Source organism: Bos indicus, chromosome 15 (genome assembly GCF_029378745.1).
Source record: "Bos indicus isolate NIAB-ARS_2022 breed Sahiwal x Tharparkar chromosome 15, NIAB-ARS_B.indTharparkar_mat_pri_1.0, whole genome shotgun sequence".
Lineage (NCBI taxonomy): Eukaryota > Metazoa > Chordata > Mammalia > Artiodactyla > Bovidae > Bos > Bos indicus.
In genome coordinates, this window is record NC_091774.1 from 12,275,058 (window position 1) to 12,288,520 (window position 13,463).

At 35.6% G+C, this 13,463-nt stretch overlaps 1 pseudogene; it reads left to right on the forward strand.

Annotated features, from left to right (window-relative positions):
- The first annotated feature begins 8,247 nt into the window (after window positions 1-8,247).
- Window positions 8,248-9,944, forward strand: LOC109568773 (tRNA (guanine(37)-N(1))-methyltransferase pseudogene; annotated as a pseudogene).
- Window positions 9,945-13,463: the final 3,519 nt, after the last annotated feature.

Sequence of the window (13,463 nt, forward strand, 5' to 3'; positions counted from 1 at the left end):
TACAGGAGTAATTGACCTGTGCAACCAGTCTTTGGGGACTCATTGAGGCTTCGAATTTCTTTAAAAGTGTTTTTATAGCAAGACAGCGTCTTAGAACCCCTCCTAATTCACTTGTACATATCACTTGCCTCTGGGAGTAGCTATTATTCAATATTTTTTTTTTTAGTCACAAAAGCTTCTTATAAATTTCGTCTTATAAACTACATAAAAGAATAAACAAAGCTACATTCTGATTAAGTTCATAAAACACTAGGGAGCTGATATTGAATAAAAATAACATACATATGTTATGCTTTACTGCCAAGAACTGTTTTCATATGCTTTATCTTATTTTGTAACAATCCTGTTAGTCTCACAGGTGTTTTATCTTTATTTTCCAAGTGAAAAGACAGGGTCAAAATGCAATGGGCTTGCCCAGTATTACTACTGAGGACTGAGTGAAAATAAGACTCATCCATGAAACTGTTTCCAAAGCTAAGGTTTTGGAGACAATGCAATGAGTTCTCTCTATGTGCACACAAATGCCATGTATAAACTGTAATGGTCATTTCTGTCAATTAGTCAGATTCAGTCTACCTCTTGTCTTACTTTTCTTTGTTTGATAGGTATTTAAGTAGAATAATAATGTTTAACTATGAAATGATGCCTATTTTTTCTTATGGCCAGTGTCCCTTTTGATATTTTTAAAGTAATTTTAGGTTTAAAACCATGTAATGATCTTGTCCTAGGTTGCACAGTTGAGAAAGATAAAGAGGAAGAGGTAAACTAATAACAGATTCTAAAAAATAAAAAAAAAATAAAATAAAATAAATTTTAAGGGTAGGTTCTTGACTTTTGGTTATTTTGAGCAGCAATAAATTTGCAAAGGAAAATTTGGCTATGAACCAAATGGTGCTTGATTTATAAACAAAAATTCTAGAGTAAAACAGAATATAAATATAGATACAGGAGTTCAAAAAGAATAGCAATGTCCAGCCTCCATTTGGCCAAATGTGTATTTTTTTTTTTTTTACTTCTATTAAGGTATAGAAAATCAATATTGACAATTTTGCTAAGAACGTATTTTTATTTTGTTAACTTGTATTAGGTATGAGTTATTTGAAGTCACTCTACTAAGGTGTAAGCCATCTCTGAATACCCAGTTGTAAAAACTGAATATGAAATATTAAGTCATGTTCACCGTGTTCATCACTTCATGTCCATTAACTCAAGACTCACAGTAATATAAGATAGATAGCATTATTGTCTGAAGTTTAAAATAAGAATAACTGGCATTTAATGTTTCATGTGCAGAGTTGGACATGACTGACTGTAGTGACTTATCACACCGGGACACATACAGAAATATAAATGGAAAGAGAGGAAGTATAATTTTCATATCTATGTTATTTTATTTTCTTATGAGCTGTAAGATGGACCTATATAGTTTACATAGCTGTAGTTCATTTGTTTTTATTGCTAGATAGTGTTTCTTGTATAAACATCACACAATTTATTCATTTGTTGTGTTATTGATAAGTAATGTCCTCATTCTTTTTAAGTTTTTAATTATTATTATTGCTGTAAATGTGCACACATTTTTTAAGAACAAACCTAGGAGTTAATATCACTTTTTAATGTTGGTCATTGTGCTCAGTGTTTAGTGGTATATGTTTGGGGTTTAAATTTTTTTTTTTCTAATTATTATTAAAGTTGAGCACTTTTTCATAGGACAGTTGGAAATCTTCTTAAAAAATGTCTTTTCAAGTTGTTTGGAAATTTTGGGGACAAGTTTCTTATTTTTAATAATAAATTATATAATCTAATTCAAGTACTTTGCCTGATATATTTTTTTAAAAGTAAATATTCCCAAACAGTTCAGAAACACTTTGCTAATGTTTAGCAAATATTGTTATGTTATTAAATTAAAATTACTCCTATTGGGCTAAAATTTTAGATTACATCAACTCTAATCAGTTTGGAAAGGATCGCATCATTTTAATATTGAGTCATCCAATAAATAAATAAATCACAATAACTTTATGAATTAATTTTAATCTTTCAACTGTGAGTGTATGTCATGCTACTTTTTGTTGATGCTTAGATATTGATAAAAATCTTGGTAGTGGCCATACTAAATCACTATCATTGCTTGATTGACAAAAGCGTAGTCTGATTTTTAGTCATACAGAAATTTAGTAATTCAGTCTTTACTATGTTCTTATTTTTAAATTAATATAGCTTTTGTTAAAATAATCTCTATCAGCCAAAAATCTGATATATATTTTATTTAAGTATATCATCTCTATGACTTTAATGTGATCCTTGCAAATAATTTTGGATCTTCATTCGGTAACTTAGGCAATGCTGTATCTTCTTTATTTCCCAAAGGGAAAAGTAATTTTCTCACTAAAAATAACTTATCCTTTTTAAAATTTTACACTTAATAAGTGTTATTATATGATACTTTATATTTCTTTGGTACACAATTTAAAGTTTAAAAATTAGCAATAAAAGTACAAATGTTATCTGAAATTAAATGACATGGAACAGGATTTGAAAGATTTTTGTTTTAATTGTATTTTATTTTACAAGAAAGATATTCATCTTGGAGTTGCTTTGCAAATATTGGTCATACTTATAAACATGAAATTCTCAAACTTTTGATAGGCTTTAGACAAAAGAACTTTGCATTATTTCAGTTGAGCAGTTACATATTACACACTGAGCAAAACACTATCAGATACTATGAAGGAACTAGAGAGGTAAAACATAAAGGTCTGCTGTAATAGGCTTTTACTGAGATGACAAGAAATTAGGTAATTAAGAAGAGCTAATAAGGAGTCTCCCTTATGTGATATAAATTACTTGTAATTTTTCAATCTGCTTTTTCTTTCACCATTTGCTATTTAGATGAAATGGCAACTGGTAACACTTATTACCACATAGTTGTATCATATTCTTCTCCAGAACTATACTCTAAATCAAAAAATTATAAAGTAAGCATCTGTCACTATTAACAAATGTTTCATTTCTAATAATGACATCTTAAACATCTAAATAGTTAATGAATCCTTAATTAACCATAATTTGTATTGCTTTCATATGGTTTAGAAGTGCATTTGGAAATACTATATAGATGGAATTAGATCTTTTAAAAAACTAATGACTGTCTCTCTAATTATAAATCTTAGAAATGATCCTAAGGATGTAATAAAATATGTGATCAAATATTTATGCTAAGTAATAATCATGGGAAGGAAATTTATTTTAGTAAATACTGGCAATGCTCTGTATGTCAATTATATATCAATACACTCTTGATTGGTCTATTATCTAGAAAATTCAACCAATACTAGAATATTGTGCAATTTTTAAGTTGATGGTTTGAAAGATAACTTATATATGAAATGTTTATGATGTAATTTTGAGTGTAAAAGCTATGAAAAAATGCATATACATTACTGTATTGCAGTTTGTGTGTTAGTGGGATGTGTGCATGTGTGCTTGCATGCTTGCTTCTGTGTGATATGAGAGACACAGAGATAAAGCTGTCAAAAAATAAGTATAGTCTACTTACTCCTTTGGGGTTTATTAAGATGTGCCACTTGGATTCAGTACCCAGAATATCAGCTCACTCTTGCAGGAAAGAAAAACTAAAATGGCAAGATAAAACAATCGGTGATAAACTTGGTTGATTACAGCAATGACAGACAATTGGCTTTATTTTCTTGGTTGAACATCCTGTGATGTACAGAAGAAAGAATAAGGATATTAGATCAGCTTAAGTCAGTCTTTTCTCTAGTTTGTTTCTTTGACAGGGAGGCACAGGTTTCTTGTGGGTTAACTCAGCACCTCAGAAAATGTTTGAATAAGACTAGACTTTTTGCCTTAACTCAGAGACCTCAGTAGCAAAAGTTATGGAGTGTGGCCCAAGGAGAAAAGGAATTCAAATAAATCACCCATGTCAGAGAAATATGGTATTCAGAAGACACTTGTATGGCCCTCTGAAGGATTAGATGTTCTTTTAACATGTTTTGTATTCATTTCTGAGCCTTTCTTTAATTTCTGACCCAAGAAGAGGTTCATGGTTCACCTTTGTAACTCTCCTGCAGCAGTCATGGAATCCATACATTTTCTCAACAAGTCCTACTTATTTTGAAATGAATCATATTTAGAAACCAATATTAAGATGGAGAGATTCTAGATATCTTAGTTTTTTAAAGCTACTGTACTAAAAATAGGGAAGATCCCTTGGAGGAGGAAATTGTAACCCACTCTAGTATTTCTGCTTGGAACCTGGTGGACTATATATCATGGGGCAAAGAATTGGACACAACTGAGCTTGCACTCACATATAACAACCATAGCAAAAATACCATAGACTGGGTGGTTTAAAAAAAAAGAGAAATTTTTTCTCACAGTTCTGGATCCTGGGAAGTACAAGATTACGGTGCCAACAGAATCCGTGTCTGATAAGGTTCTGCTTCATGGTTCATAGATGGCCAGCTTCTTACTGTAACCTCACATGGTGGCTCCCAGGGACCTGTGTTAATGGGCATTAATCCTGTTCATGAGGATGCCACCCTTATGAGCTAGTTACCTCCTAAAGCATGGGTCCCCAAACCCTGAGCCATAGACTGGTAGCTGTCCATGGCCTGTTAGAAACTGGTTGCACAGCAAGAGTTGAGTAGCCAGTGGGTGAGTTAAGCTTCATATGTATTTACACCTGTTTCCCATCACTTGTCTGAGCTCCACCTCCTATCACATCAGTGGTGATATTAGATTTTCATAGGATTGTGAACTCCACTACCAGCTGCACTTGAGAGGAATCTAGGTTGTGAACTTCTTATGAAAATCATTCTGAAGCCATTCCCCTGTTCTCCTAGGCCTTAGTTGGTGGACAATTGTCTTCAAAAAAATTTGTTTCTGGTGTCAAAATGTTGGGGATCACTGTCCTGAAGGTCTCACTTCCAGATTCCATTGTACTGCGATTAGGTTTCAGCACACAAATTTGGTGGTAGACAAGCAGTCTACAGTACTAGGTATGCTGGTTTGTTATCATTATGTCTTGGTGTTTTCAACAGACAAAGCTAGGGATTGTGTTTCTATAGGTAATAAAGTATAATATATATTTAATATATACCATGCATATGATAATTTTGACATTGGGTTTCTCAGGTGGTGCTAGTGGTAAACAACCTCCCTGCCAGTGCAGGAGTTCTAAGAGATGTGAGTTTAATTCCTGGGTTAGGAAGATCCCCTGGAGGAGTGCATGGCAACCTACTCCATTACTCTTGCCTGGAAATCCCCATGGACAGAGGAGCCTGGCATACTAGTCTATGTGGTGGCAAAGAGTTGGACATGATGAGCACACACACACAATTTGGATATTTGAGGTTTTATTTTATGTATGTATATATATATATATATATATATATATATATATATATATATATAATTTGGAATTTGAGGTTTTATTATAAATTCATAATTTATAGATTTATATTGAAATCTCAAATTCCATCCCAATACCAAAAGGCTTTCCCTTGTAATTCTCCCATTACACTTTGTATCTCTTTCTCCCTTATTTGCTTCCTTGGTGGCTCAGATGTTAAAGAATTTGCCTGCAATGCAGGATACACATGTTTGATCCCTAGGTTGAGAAGATCCTCTGAAGAAGGAAATGGATGCCCACTCCAGTGTTCGTGCCTGGAGAATCCCATGGACAGAGAAGCCTGGTGGGCAATAGTTCATTGGGTCGCAAAGAGATGGACACAACTAACACTTTCACTTTTCTCCCATGTTTAGAATTCTGGCTGTCAGCTCTACCAGTGTATTTACTCATTTACTCAGTACTACAATATATATGAAAGTTATGAAATTGATAAATACATACATTTAAAATTTTTGAAACTACTAGGTAATGTTCAAATTTCATTGTAGCTCTTTCAAACTTTTACAAGCAGTGTATGTATTTACTTGGATTATTGAAAATTATTTGATTAGCTATACTTTTTCCTTCTCAGGTATTTGTTATTAATTTGGTACAGGCACACCTTGGAGACATTGCAGATTCAGTTCCAGACTACTGCAACAAATGAAAGTTGCAGTAAAGCAAGTCACACACATTTTTTGATTTCCCAGTGTATAAAAAAGTTGTTTATACACCAATCTATTAAATATGAAATAACAATATATGTTTAAAAGAATGTACATAATTAAAAATCTTATTGCTAAAAATTTTAACTAACATCTGAGTCTTCAAGGAGTTAAAACATTTTGTTGGAGGAAGGTCTTGTCTTGATGTTGATGACTGCTATCTGATCAGAGTGGTGTTGCTGAAGTTGGGGTGGTTCTGGCAATTTCTTAAAATTAGACTGAGAGTTGTCACAGTGATTGATCCTTCCTTTCACGGAGGATTTTTTCTGTAATATGCAATGCTGTTTGATAGCATTTTACCCACAGTGGAATTTCTTTCAGAATTGGAGTCATCTCTTCAAACTTTGTCACTTCTTTATCAATTAAATGTATGTAGTATTCTCAATCCTGTTGTCATTTCAATGATCTTCACAGAATCTTCACCAGCAGTAGTTTTCATCTCAAAAAATCACTTTATTTCCTCATGCATATGAAGCACATTCTCATCCCTTCAAGTATTTCTTATGAGATTGTGCAACTCACACACCTTTTGGATTTATTTCTTATCCCGTTTCTCTTGCTATTTCCACTGAATCTGCAGTTACTTTCTCCACTGAAGTTTTGAACCCCTCCAAATCATCAAGATTGGAATCAACTTCCTCAAAGCTCATTTGAATATTTATATTTGACCTCTTCCTCTGAATCACAAATATTCTTAAGGGTATCTAGGATGATGAATCTTTACCATTTAATTTAATTTGTCCAGATCTATTAGATACATCACTATATCTGTGGCAGCTATAGCCTTATGAAATGTAACCCTTGAAATTAAAACTTTGAAATTTGATCTTACTTCTTGATCCATGAGTTGCAAATGAATTTATGTCAGTGGGCATGAAAGGAACATGAATCTTATTGCACATCTCCATCAGAATTCTTGGTTTACCAGGTACACTGTCAATGAACAGTATTACTTTGAAAGGATTTTTATTATTATTTTTTTATTAGTTCTTTACAGTGGGCTTAAACTATTCAATAAGCCATGTTGTGAACAGATGCGTTGTAATCCAGGCTTTGCTTTTCCATTTGTAGAGCATAGGAGAGTAAATCTAGCATAATTCTTAAGGATCCTAAGATTTTCTAGACTGTAAAAAAGCATCAGCCTCATCTTTAAGTCATCAATTACATCAGGCCCTAAAAAGAGTGTCACTCTGTTCTGTGAAATGTTTAAGCCAGGCACTGACTTCTCTTTACTAGCTATGAGCGTCTTAGATGGCATCCTCTTTCAATATAAATCTGCTTTGTCTGCACTAAAAATCTGCTGTTTAGTATGCATGCTATGCTAAGTCTCTTCAGTCATGTCTGACTCTGTGCAACCCCATAGATGGCAGCCCACCAGGCTCCCCTGTCCCTGGGATTCTCCAGGCAAGAACACTGGAGTGGGTTGCCATTTCCTTCTCTGCTGTTTAGTATAGCAACTTCATTTATTATTTTATCTAGATCTTCTGGATAACTTGCTGCAGTTCTACATCAGCACTTGCTGCTTCACATTGCACAAGATATTATGGAAATAACTTTTTTCCTTAAACCTCATGAATAAACATCTTCTAGCTTCAAACTTTTCTTCTGTACCTTCCTCACATCTCTCAGCCTTCACAGAATTGAAGAAAGTTAGTGCCTTGCTCTGGATTCACTTTTGGTTTAAGGAAATGTTTTGATGGATTTGATCCTACATCCAGACCACTAAAATGTCTCCATTTCAACAATCCATTTCCTTGTCTTATCATTCACATGTGTACACTGGGGTAGCACTTTTAATTTTACTCAAGAATTCTTCTTTTGTATTCACACCTTGGCTAATTTTTAGGCACAAGATGCTTACCCAGGCCTATCTCAACTTTCTGCAAGCCTTTCTCACTAAGCTTAATCAAGCCTACCTTTGTAGCCCTTTTTGACCTTCTTCATCCAATTCCCCTTCCTTCACCCTCTGTCTCTGGTAATGAAAAATCTGATCTCTTTTTCCATGAGTTTGTTTGTATGCCTTGTTGTTTGTCTTGAAGTATAATTGACCTACCACACTGTATTAGTTCTTATTATACAACATGAAGATCCGAGCTGTACCAGAGAATGAGGAGCTTATTGAAGCAATGTGGATTCTTAAGAAGACTTCTCAAAGTGGAAAGCTGAAGAATGACTGAGTAAGCATCACTGATTCTACCCCCTTGGGCATCACTGATACAGAAGCTTAGCAGAGCACCTGGTATTTTCTTGTTGGATCAAAGAGAAAGATTCTCAACCATGCCTGAAAGAGAAACAAATCACAGAGACTCTGAATTGTCTTCCCCACCCTCTGGTGTTCAAGGAATGACAGAACTTGATAGAACAGCTTTTAAAAAGACAGACGTCATCCCTGAGCTTAAAGAGAGGAAAGAAATACTCAATAAAGTGTTGTGATCCCTTGAAAGGACAACACTGCAGCACCTAGGCCTAAAATGTGTGATTGAAGATCCAGAAGATGAAGAAGGTAGACTATATATGTTGGATCCCTATAAAATGTTTACCACTGATTCCTTTGAGGAAGAATAACTCAGTATTTTAAAGCATCTTAATGTCAATCCACAGATATTGAAATATAATTTGGAACTAGCTTATGGAAACTTTAAGTCTGAAGAAATCTTGAGAGCTGTGCTTCCTGAAGGTCAAGATGTGACCTCAGGGTTTAGCAGAGTCGGGCACACTGCCCACCTGAAACTTTGAGTTCACAAACCACCTTACAAGCATTTAATTGGCCAAGTTATGATTGGCAAAAATCCAGGAATCACATCAGCAGTAAATAAAATCAATAATATTGATAATACTGAAATTTCCAAATTTCAATATCTGGAGAGGAGAATATGGTGACCAAGGTTTGAGAAAACAATTACACCTATGAATTTGATTTTTCAAAGGTCTACTGGAATCCTTGTCTCTCCACAGAACACAATCATATCACAGAACTTCTCAAATCTGGGGATGTCCTATTTGATGTTTTTGCTAGGACTGGGCCCTTGGCCATTCCAGCAGCAAAGAAAAACTTCACTGTGTTTGCTAGTGATGTTAATCCTAAATCCTATAAAAGGCTACTGCACAATTGTAAATTAGTTAAAATGGACCAAATGGTAAAAGTCTTTAAGTTGGATGGGAAAGATTTCCTGCAAGGACCAATCAGAGAAGAGTTAATGCAGCAGCTGGGGCCACTGTCAAAAGGAAGAAAACACTCTGTGCGCATTGTCATGAACTTGACAGCAAAGGCTACTGAGTTTCTCACCACTTTTAAAGCACTCTTAGATGGCAGCCATGTGGCAGTGAGCTCCTTCCTATTGTGCACTGTTACAAATTTAGCTAATCCAAATAAGGAGGTTCAGCAATGAGCTGAAACTGTATTAGGCATCTCCTAGGAAGCATGCAGTTCAGCTCACTTAGTAAAAAATGTGGCCCCTAATAACAAAGCGTTATGCATCACTTTTCAGATTCCTGCTGCTATACTTTACAAGAACGAGATTGTAAAATAGGAAAATCATAAAGATCCACCTCTTAAATGCACAAATTGCTTCAGTCACTTAATTGGAAATAGTTTTTCCATCTCCCCACTAGACCTTTGTGATAGGGAACTATTAAACACTTTTATTTTACCCTCGCTGGCTTCCCATACATACAGCATGGTGTTATTTTCTATGCACTGTCTAAATGACCACCAACATAAGCCTAGTTATGTTATGTCACCACAAAGATATTATTACTTCATTCTGGACTGTATTCTCCACATTATTGTTTTATACTTGTGACTTATTTGTTTTGCAGTGGAAATCGATACCTCTTAATGTCCCTTGCTTGTTTCTTTCCTCGCTCCCACCAAGCATCATGGTAACCACATGTTTTTTTCTCTGTATCTACGACTGCTTCTATTTTGTTATGTCTCTTCAGTTTTTTGTCATTTAGATTGCACATTCATTTCCTCAGTTTAGTTCAGTTGCTCAGTCGTGTCACTCTTTGTGACCCCATGAACAGCAGCATGCCAGGCCTCCTTGTCCTTCACCAACTCCTGGAGTCCACACAAACCCATGTCCATTGAGTTGGTGATGCCATCCAACCATCTCATCCTCTGTCATCCCCTTCTCCTCCTGCCCTCAATCTTTCCCAACATCAGGGTCTTTTCAAATGAGTCAGCTCTCTGCATCAGGTGGCCAAAGTATTGGAGTTTCAGCTTTTAGCATCATTCCTTCCAATGAACACCCAGGAATGATCTCCTTTAGGATGGACTGGTTGGATCTCCTTGCAGTCCAAGGGACTCTCAAGAGTCTTCTCCAACACCATAGTTCATTTCCTACTTTAGCTAAATAACTAAGAGGGTGATTGCTGGACTATATGGTAAGAGTATGCTTTGTTTTGTGCATGAGCTCTTTGTGACCCCATGGGCTGTGTAGCCCACCAGACTCTTCTGTCCATGGAATTTTCAAGGCAAGAATGGTGGAGTGGGTTGCCATTTCCTCCTCCAGGGGATCTTCTCAACCCAAGGATTGAACTCGAGTCTCATACATTGGCAGGTGAATTCTTTATCACCCTGCCACCTGTGAAGCCCATGTTTAGTTATGTAAGAAAATTCTAAAATATTATCCAAAGTGGATGTACCATTTTTGTATTCCTACCAGCAATGGATGAACATTTCTATTCTTCTTCACATTGCTTTCTTACTTAGCAATATATTCAGAGAACCACCCCATATTAGCTTTTAGCAATTATTTTTCTTATCTATTTTAACAGGCTCATAATAGTTCACTGTATGTATGTACCATAGTTTACATTTATTTAGCTAAACTAGTGTTTGTGTGCATTTGTGTGCTTGTGTGAGTCCTGCATGGATACTTCCAAAGTGGGGCTTCCCTGATGGCTCAAACTGTAAAGGATCTACCTGCAATCCAGGGGACCTGGGTTTGATTCCTGGCTAAACCTAAAGCCAGGAAGTAGATCATAAAGACATTTATTTTGATATAGGATGAACCTGTTCACACACTCAAAGGCAACTTGAATCATGAAGTCATTCTAAGGATGTTTGTATATTTCCATTGGGTCTGACTGTATATTGCATCCTCTCCTATTGGAATATCTATAAGATCTGATACTATTCCTTATTCCATTTCAGTTCTTATTGGCCATTTTTACTCTAAGTAACTTATAATATTCTATATATAATTGAACATTGATGTTTCTGTAGATAATTCTGTTTCACAGAAATTATGTTGCTATTTTTCCTTTATATTTGTTGTTGGCAGAGCCTTTGGTCCTTGTATTGATTTATAGTGCTTAGCTGATGGCAAACAATTGGTTAGACTGCCCTGATATGCACAGCCTGCATTATCTCTGTAATTTGGAGCCCTTAGCATTAAGGCGATCATGTTCTTCCTTAAATTTTCTCTGTTTCTCTCTTTTTGCTATGCAAATCATAGATAATCTCTATAATTTTAACCAGAAAAAGCTTTTAAATTATATTTGAGTGCTATCTGTTATCTTACAGAGTTTCCCTGGTGGCTCAGATGGTAAAGAATCTGCTAGCCATGAGGGAGATCTGGGTTCAGTCGCTTGGTTGGGAAGATCCCCTGGAAAATGAAATGGCAATCCAGTCCAATATTCTTGCCTGGAGAATCCCATGGACAGATGAAGCTGGTGGGTTACCTTACATAAGAATTATTTTTGTACACTTTGGAAGGTGAGTTTAAGGTAGCGTAAGTCCTTCTCTTTTTATTTTGTATCTGAACAAGTCTGTGTTAGTTGCTTAGTCATGTCCAACTCTTTGTGATCCCATGGACTATAGCCTACCTGGCTCTTCTGTTTGGTTTATCTTATTTGTTGCTGCCTTTTCATGTATTGGGATAAAGGAATCTATGTGCAAAATAGCCACTTCTTTGAAGTTAAATAATATTGGAAATGTTAAATAATGTTATTTTTACTTATAGTATATTAGATAGAATGGGATACCAAAATATATGAAGTCATATTTTCTTCCTGTCTTTTTACTTTTGTAGAAGATAGTAAGATAAGGTGGCAAGAATACACAGATCTTCACAGCCCAGATTATCATCACAGTGGTGTGGTCACTCAACTAGAGCCAGACATCCTGGAATGCAAAGTCAAGTGGGTCTCAGGAAGCATCACTATGAACAAAAATAGTGGACGTGATAGAATTCCAGTTGAGCTATTTCAAATCCTAAAAGATGATGTTGTGAAAGTGCTGCACTCAGTATGTCAGCAAATTTGGAAAACCCATCAATGGCCACAGGACTGGAAAAGGTCAGTTTTCATTCCAATCCCAAAGAAAGGCAATGCCAAAGAATGCTTAAACTGCAGCACAATTGCACTCATCTCACACGCTAGTAAAGTAATACTCAAAATTCTCACAGGCAGGCTTCAACAGTACATGAACCATGAAATTCCAGATGTTCAAGTTGTATTTAGAAAAGGCAGAGGAACCAGAGATCAAATTGCCAACATTTATTGGATCTTCGAAAAAGCAAGAGAGTTCCAGAAAAATATCAACTTCTGCTTTATTTCCCAAATTGGGAAAGAAGTACGTCAAGGCTGTATATTGTCACCATGCTTATATGCTGAATATATCATGAGAAACACTAGGCTGGATGAAGCACAAGTTGGAATCAAGATTACTGGGAGAAATATCAATAACCTCACATATGCAGATGACACCACCCTAATGGCAGAAAGCAGAGGAACTAAAGAGCCTCTTGATGAAAATGAAAGAGGAGCGTGAAAAATTTGGCTTAAAACTCAACATTCAGAAAAGTAAGATCATGGCATCTGGTCCCATCACTTCAAGGCAAATAGATGGGGAACCAGTGGAAACAGTGTCAGACTTTATTTTGGGGGGCTCCAAAATCACTGCAGATGATGAGTGCAGCTATAAAATTAAAAGACACTTGCTCCTTGGGAGAAAAGTTATGACCAACATAGACAGCATATTAAAAAGCAAGGACATTATTTTGCCACCAAAGGTCCATCTAGTCAAAACTATGGTTTTTCCAGTATTCATGTATGGATGTGAGAGTTGGACTATAAAGAAAGCTGAGCACTGAAAAATTGCTGCTTTTGATCTGTGGTATTGGAGAAGACTCTTGAGAGGAGATCCAACTTAGTCCATCTTAAAGGAAATCAGTGATGAATATTCATTGGAAGTACTGATTCTGAAGCTGAAACTACAATACTTTGGCCACCTGATGTGAATAACTGACTCATTTGAAAAGACCCTGATACTGGGAAAGACTGAAGGCAGAGGAGAAGGGGACAACAGAAGATGA